At 52.0% G+C, this 7,827-nt stretch overlaps 1 long non-coding RNA gene across 1 annotated transcript; it reads right to left on the bottom strand.

Moving 5' to 3' along the window:
* Positions 1–3,257: 3,257 nt before the first annotated feature.
* LOC116598462 lies at positions 3,258–6,657 on the bottom strand. Its single transcript, XR_004289072.1, has 2 exons — positions 6,044–6,657; positions 3,258–5,845 (listed from the first exon to the last, which is right to left on the bottom strand). It is a non-coding gene; the product is annotated as an uncharacterized LOC116598462 (long non-coding RNA).
* Between the last annotated feature and the right edge of the window lie 1,170 nt (positions 6,658–7,827).

Below are 7,827 nucleotides of genomic sequence, written 5' to 3'. Positions count from 1 at the left end.
CCAGTGGGGGGTTGCCATAAGTTCAAAACAGAATGGCAGAACAGGGAGCCATGGGGAAGCAACCACCAGGACCCCACCAGGAGATAATACCTGCCTGTCCCCACATTCTTCTCTAGTGAACTGTCCCACTGGGACAACCACCCTCATGGACCACAGGACTCTGCTACTCACTCTGTCAAGGAGCCCCAGGGAGGCCGGCACAGGGCGGGGAGCAGCTTGGGGGGCTCTGAGCAAGCAGCAGCCACCCCCCCAGCCCCACCAGCACAATAAACTCCAGCTGAAGTACATGTTTAAATGTAAAAACAAATGAACCATAAGTGCCACAATAGAGAGTATTGAGGTACTTCAAGGGTGGGAGAGATCTAAGCCCAACACCAAGTACAGAAACCGTAAAGAGTGCCGACCGCTGAAAATGTCACATCACCTTCGAGGTCTGAAACAAAAGCAGCAAAAGGAAAGGCAATCTGCAAACCAGGAAAAATATTAATGTTATTAATGTCTTTAATACATAAGTGCCTTTACATAACCACCAACAGAAAATGAACCAGGAAGCCAAAGCCTGTGTGCACGTGTGTGAACACACACACACACCCCACTGCAAATGACCCAATGCACACAGATGTTGAGGCTCAGCAGCGGCGGCCCAGTAGAGTAGCCTGGACGGCGCCCCCCGCCCCCCGAGCATTACCAGGGTGATACCCGTTCTGTGGAGAACAGCCAGGTCCACACCAACAGTGAAAAAAACAGATTTAGGAAACCCCTCCCAGGAGGGCGATATTTACACCATGAGTGAATCTCAAGTCCTATGTCTGACATAGTGATTTCATACATTCCTATCTCCCCAAAAAATCACCCCAGATGTGAGAAAGTGGGAGCTACAGGGAAGGTCAGCACAGGTCTACTTCCTGAGAGAAAACAAAAAACAAGCAGAAAATAATTGATGTCATCTGAAGGAGATTGTTTAAACTGATACAGCCACACAATGGGTTACATCAACACCACCAAAGTTGCCTCAAAAACAGGGAAAGATGTTCACTGACAGTAACAGGTAACTGAGAATTTTGTTTTTTTCCAATTGTATTGGTAAACCCCGCGATAAACCCTTTTTATATACATGAGAACTTTAGTTAAGATATTTCCCGGGGTGAGGAGGAGGTACGGAGCTGAGGGGCCGGAGGGTGGGGGCCCGCAGCAGAGCAGTGTCCTACCTGCAGGCCACAAGATAGTTGGGGGGGGCACCCACCAGAGCTAGGTCAAGCCCATCCTCCTGGGGACTTACATCCTCACATCTTTTTATTTTGGGTTGTTTTGCTCCCTTTGCCTCCCTCTTGCCACCGCCAGGCCATGTCAGTGTAGTCGAGTTACACGTGAGCGCCGCGCACACACAAGCAGCCGCGCTTCGTTTCATACCAGCACCACCCGAGGCCACAGGTTCCCATTTCCTCTGAAGACTTAGTGACCCGGAGAGGCGAGGTTCGGCATAAAACGTCCTACTAGTCCCTTAATGCTCACAGTCAAGGACCCCAAGGCCTTTTCTGTCCCATGCCTTCTGCGGGGCCGGCCAGTCCTGCAATTCTGTCCAGACAGGGCCCCCAGAGGCGCCTCTACCCACACCCACTCGCGGGCTGGAGTCCCTTTTCCTGGGACTTCCGGACCCGCTTCTTGCTGTCCGTAGGCCCCGTTACTTGTACTTTGCACCGTCTTCTACCTCGTGGATTTCACCGTATCCTCCACAGCTTGTGGCAGTTCAGAGTGAAGGCTCCATTTTATGCTCTAGAATGCAAACTGATCAGCAAAACTCACCAATGCGGTCACCCACACCAGCAACCCAGGTCACCCACACCAGCAACCCAGCCCACGTCACCCGAGCCTAAGGGCAGGTAAGGAACAGGTAGAAACCTCTCCCTTCCAGCGGCCATCTCAGGGGCTCCTGGACTGGAAGGCGGCAGTGAGACAAGGGGCTCAGCCTTCAGCTGCCTGCTCTCAGCCAGTGCCAAACATGTACACCCTCATGAAAATTCTTCATCAGCCCACGCGGTTGCTAGGAAACGGTGACATTTAGGAAGGCATTTATAGCATTTATATCAAGGCCGGAATGCTTCCTCATCAGGAGAAACCAGTTTGGAATAAAGGGCAGGGTGGATGGGGGAAGGCTGGGGTAAAAAGGCAGAGAGAACGGGTAAATAGGAAAGGCGGCCTAGATTGTTCTAGGAGGATCAGGAACCAGAATGGCAAGCAGGGAAGACCCTCAAACCTGAACACCGCAGCCCCCACTCACAGCAGAGCCTTGACCTCCCCAATAGGCCACTTCCTCCTCCCCAGCATCCAACTCCAGGTTCTCAGTAAGACACATCAGGGTTCTTGAGGACCCACAAGCAGCCCACGCAGACCCAAGGAGGGAGGACCACGGCCAGTCCACAGCTGCTCTTCCTTGTCGAGGGCACCAGCACTCACCTGCCCCTAGTTCAGGTCTTGGCTCCCCTTAGAGACAGGCTTCCCTTTCAGTTCCCTCCAGAAACAAAACCCTGAAGGGGCTGGCAGCAGTTTCTATTCTGAGCCCAAAAGCCTTAGGGACTGACGGTATAGGTACCAACAGCAGCAGCGGGACTTTGCTCCCAAGCCAGGGTACACACAAGGCAGTCCCCGAGGCCAACTTAAGACGCCAACAGCCTCTACTCATGCCCCGTGTGTACCCCTGGCCTTCTTCACACAAAGGTACACACCCGAGCCCAATCTTATGTCACCCCACAAAGGCAAACCAAACTCTTTAGGACTAGAGAAAGATGGGCTTAGACCCACACCCCAGATCCATTCCAGCCTCCCCCAAACCACAAACACGGAAAACATGACACGTTCTATTTAGACTGTTTCCCCTCAACAAAAGAAATGACCGGCCCCCTTTCTGACAAGGCCATTTGTAAATCTCACCAGTTCAAGTTCCAAGATATTACAAAGTAGGCCCCGGACCCAGAAACTGACCTCCACCAGCTCTAAGGTTCAGCATCGCATTTTCCACCACCATTCGCCACTCCCCAAGGTGAGCAGAGCGCCCACAGCCACCCACCAGGCTGTGGAACACTCGGGACACCCCGTTCTGTTTGAGGTTACCACACTCCACTTAATGATCTCAGTACTTAATGCTCAAGAGCAAATCCCCGTCTAAATCTACAGTCAGAACACAGTCCATTTCACGACAGGTACCTTGGTTTACATTCAAAATAAAGGTCAAAACACGTAACATAGCCATACAACATTTATGAGTTTAGAATTCCAACCTTTATTCGTGCTGTGAAGGGGGGGAAGAAAACCGATTAGTGATCACATACATGATGCAACAGAACTAGTTCTTACAACAGAGTTAACACAGGATACTCGAACCCACACACCCAAAAGTATTTCCCCATACACGCATGACTAATGCTCCTTCAATTCCTGGACAGCAATTTCATTGTACCCAAGTCACCAATTAAAAACTGGACTAACAGATTCTTAAACATTAAGAACGAACCCAGCAATCCCAGGGGCAGAAGTATAGGGCAGTTTAAATTTTAAGTGAAATTCAAGGGGAAGAGGCACAGATCAAAAGCCACAGGTTATTACCTCACCAAATCAATAGGTGCAGCTCAGAAAACAATTATGAACCATTTTTTCAGCTCTTTCTCTACATTTTTTAAAAACAGACCACCTCAAGCACAGGTCCCTCCCCGCCCCATTTTTATTTCTGATTTTGACTTGATAGTTTCCCAAGTACTGGTCAACTTAAAAAAGCACATTCAAATTAAAGATACAGCCGATTAACTCCAACCTTCTCAAGGGTACATGGTTGTTTGCTCCCAAATACACAGTTACAGGGACCACAAAACCGTTTTCTTTGTTACAAGAACTGAGGTTAATAGCAACCATTTTTACTGCTGTTAATAAACCACAAAAAGGAGATTTGTTTATAAAAAAGTTCCTTTGAAAGTCATTGCATTTTCCCTTTGTTCAATTTTCAATCACAAAATCTTAGTGAACAGAAGTATTATAAACCCATTTAGAGTATACCTTCAAAGCACACCACCTTATTTAAAATTTAAGTGCATTTCAGCAGCCACTTCCAGTCTTTCCTAAGATTTCTAGCTCCAATACGGACTGCTCACCTTCACATAAACCACTGTAGCAGCTAGTGAGGCAGCGAAGGCGGCGCTCATCAGCTGATGGGAATGTCTTACCCCCCCTTCGTGGGACTGGCATTCCCATTCAATTACAGGATTTCAGTCTTTCCCACCCTGCGAGCAGAGCAAAACAATTTTGCTTTTCCTGCATTTACATTTCTAAAGGACTTTTAAGTTTCTAAGCAATGTTTGTGCTCTTCCCCACCTTGCAGAGCAAAACAATTTTGCTTTTCCTGCATTTAGATTTCTAAAAGGACTTAAGTTTCTAAGCAATGTTTGTGCTTCCGAAAAGTCTATTTTTCCTAGTATTACCCATTTTCTTTGCCCCGTTGTTCAGTTTCCCCAGCGCTCTACTTGACCTTTTCGTCCAAATTCCCTTCAACCCACACTCCCCACCACCTCACCCCTCTGCAGCACACACCTCCCTCACCCAACCCTCTCCCTGTCCTCACCCTCTACCCCTCCCAGTACCAACATCGAGCTGTGCTCCACCCCACCCCTCAGGGTCCTCCCATTTGGTAACTGAAACTTTACACAAAAAAACCCAGAGGGCTCAAAAGATCACTGATATACCCCACCTATTCCCTTTGCTTAGTTGCCTGCAATGCAATGGCAACGCCCATTTTTAACAGAATTTGACCACAACCAACTTACATCCCCAAGACTGGAGCGTCAATAACCCCCCTCCCCAAATTTGCCAGCATGCTGCATTCAAGTATTGCCTAAGGCATTTCCAATGTGAACACTTTCCCAAAATACTGCTTAACCATCACACTAATTCCTCCAACCAAGGCACAGGCAGGTGGACGGGTCAGAGAGGGTCACTGGGCTCCCATCTGCAAGATTCATCTACAAGGTATCCCTCTGCGTTGTGGCACCTCAGAACGTCCTACAGCTTAAGAATCTTCTCTCGAAGCAAAGTTCGTAGCCCAGAACCAGTTATGACTGGAGGCACGATCTAGAAGATGCAGCATCTGAAACCTCCACCGCAGAAGAGGAGAGGTGCCTGCTGGCATTCAGAGGCCTGAAGTTGGTGCTCCTGGGTCAATCAAATCATTTCTGGTGATGGCCCGATGGATCTGCTTTGCACTTTTAATGACAGCCCCTCCATAAGCTCATCTGAAAACCTTAAGTGGCCTCCTGAATACAGGGCTTCCTGAGCAAGGCCAGGAAACGGGACACTGGAGAAAACTTCCTCCTAAGCCTCTGGAAATTCAATCTGCAGACATCAATTTAGGCGGGCTCTCTCCTTCAGGGTCTCCCCTCCTGCACTGCTAGGACTCACACTGGCCAGGGGGCTCCATTTCTCCTGGGTGCCATCTGATCACCACGATGAACACTACAGCAACAAACCATGGTCCATGAGGCATTCTGGAACCTTAAGTTGGTGCCGTTGCCGCAGGCCCCTCCAAGGTACACATCTGATCCCCCCATCTCCTCAGGCAGGCAACACCCACCCCAACCCACCCCCGAGTCTCAGCAAGGAGGGACTTTTTCCCCTTCACGTTACCAACACAGCCAAATTTAACTTCTCAGGGCCTTTGGCAACTTTCCCAAGCTTACCACGTTACCAGAAGCCATATTTTAAACGAATGGATAACCTCGAGAAAGTTAAGAAGAGAAGGGCCAGAATGAGTTCACAGAAGTTAGCACCGAACCTAGAGGAAAAGTCCAAAGAGGAACACTGCCACCTGGAAAATAAAGTGTGGGTCAATTTCGTCTGCGGACACACAGAAACATCCTGCCTCGCACCCCAGCCTGTCGGACGTGAGGCGCCACACCAATAACCGCTTAGATGGCACCTTACCTCCTCAATCACTCCTGACACCACCCACACCAACAAGGGGTCTGGCCTGGACCCTCTCCCAGGCCAAACCAGTACTACATACCACCCCGGGCCAGAGTGGTCAGCCCCGCGAAGCTAGTTCAGTTTCCACAAGACCAGGCCTCATTCCCAGGCGGGGTCGCAACCCTCTGGAAAGAAAAGGGGGCTGCTGGCAGTGCCGCCAAGTTCAAGGTCTGCCCTCCCGGCCCACCTGCAGCTACACCCCACGGCCTGCCTTCCTGATCATTCTCCCAAGTATCAACCGCCCAGTTCCGCTTCCTCTACAGCAAGGGGGACGAAATCCTGTCTCCTCTTCCTTCTATTTGCCTTCCTCCTCCCCCACAAACCGGAGAACTTGGGGCCCACTGGAGCTACACATGGTGGTGCCCTCCTAGACGTCAAGTTCCCCTTCCCCAGAAAGAAGCGAGAGCCGGGCCACAAGGGCTAGCCTCCCTGGGTCACTGCGTAAACTATGGACATAACTCTCCCCACCATAGCACCCCCACTTTCCAGCCTCCTCTTTAACTTTGCTTGGTCTTGGACCCCAACCCCCTCCAGTCTCCTCTGACCCTTCCTTCCCCTGCATTTCCCCCCCGAGGCCCTGAACTAACCACCTCCACCCTCCCCACTAAGCCCAAACCCGCGACCCTCCCTGTCGCTAACTCCTGACGGACAGGCCACAACTTTTGCTTTTATAGCCTAGTGCCGCGTCACTCGGGACACTGCTCAACGGGACGATTCCTCCACCGCCACTGGGGGAAAAAAGTCCCTCCCCCACCCTTCCCGAGGAGCCTCGGGCGGGTCCCCGTCTCCCCTCCTCTGCCTCCCCGGGGTCCGCCACCTGGATGCGCTTCGTGACACGGTGAAAAGATTTCAAGGTCACATTTCGGATGCGATTTCCGTGGGGGAGAAGCCCCCTTTGCCTCCTTGGGGGATGCGGGGGAGGAAACAGCACTCCATGAAACGGGGCGGGGGGGGCAGGGGGCGGGACGCGGCCTGGGGACGCACTCCCGAGGGGCGCCGACCCGAAACGCTGGGGTCGCCTCAGGTCACCCCGCCCCGCGCAAGTCCGAAAGAAGGGCCGGCTGAGCGTCTGGAAAATTCCAGGCGGCGGCGGCGGCGGAGGAATCTCTGCAGAGGGCGCATCACCCCGGGCGGTGGCGTGGTGGGGGCGGGGCGCCTGCGCGTGACTTCTCGGGCGGCGGCTCGGCCTCGTGAGCGCCGGTGACGTCAGCGGCGCGGCGCGCGGGTGGGGGCGGGGCGGGGCGGGCCGGCGTGGCGGGGTTCGGGACCCTTCTGGGGGAAGCAGGGGCTGTCGCCGGTTGTCCGCGGGTAGCGTTTCTGCCTGAGAAACGCAGCTGTGATTTGTGTAGGATTAGAAGTGGTTGGGGGCAAGTTGATTAAAACGTTGAGGCCCATGAAGTTGCAGCTTGGTGGCTCGTGGGGAATGTGTTATGGTTTTGTTGTTCTCTGTTACCAGGGACCATATTTCACAAGGAAACTCTGCCCTGGGATAGGCCACTTGATGGTTTTTCATGATATACTAAGTGGAGATAAGTAGTTGCAAAACAGTGAGATCAAAATCTTGTTTATGCAGAAAACAGTACATAACTGCACGCTACAAAACCAAAAGGGTAGAGACATCCAACCCGTTTTACTTTTGCACTGGGAGGTGGGGAAAAGGGAGACTTAAAAACAAAACCCTGGGGGCGCCTGGGTGGCTCAGTGGGTTAAGCCGCTGCCGTGGGCTCAGGTCATGATCTCAGGATGCTGGGATCGTGTCCCGCACCGGGCTCTCTGCTCAGCGGGGAGCCTGCTTCCCTCTGTCTCTCTCTGCCTGCCTCTCCA

The sequence above is a fragment of the Mustela erminea genome, chromosome 9 (genome assembly GCF_009829155.1).
Source record: "Mustela erminea isolate mMusErm1 chromosome 9, mMusErm1.Pri, whole genome shotgun sequence".
Taxonomy (NCBI): Eukaryota; Metazoa; Chordata; class Mammalia; order Carnivora; family Mustelidae; genus Mustela; species Mustela erminea.
Note: the sequence above shows the minus strand (reverse complement) of the source record. Positions and strands in the feature narration are given on the sequence as shown.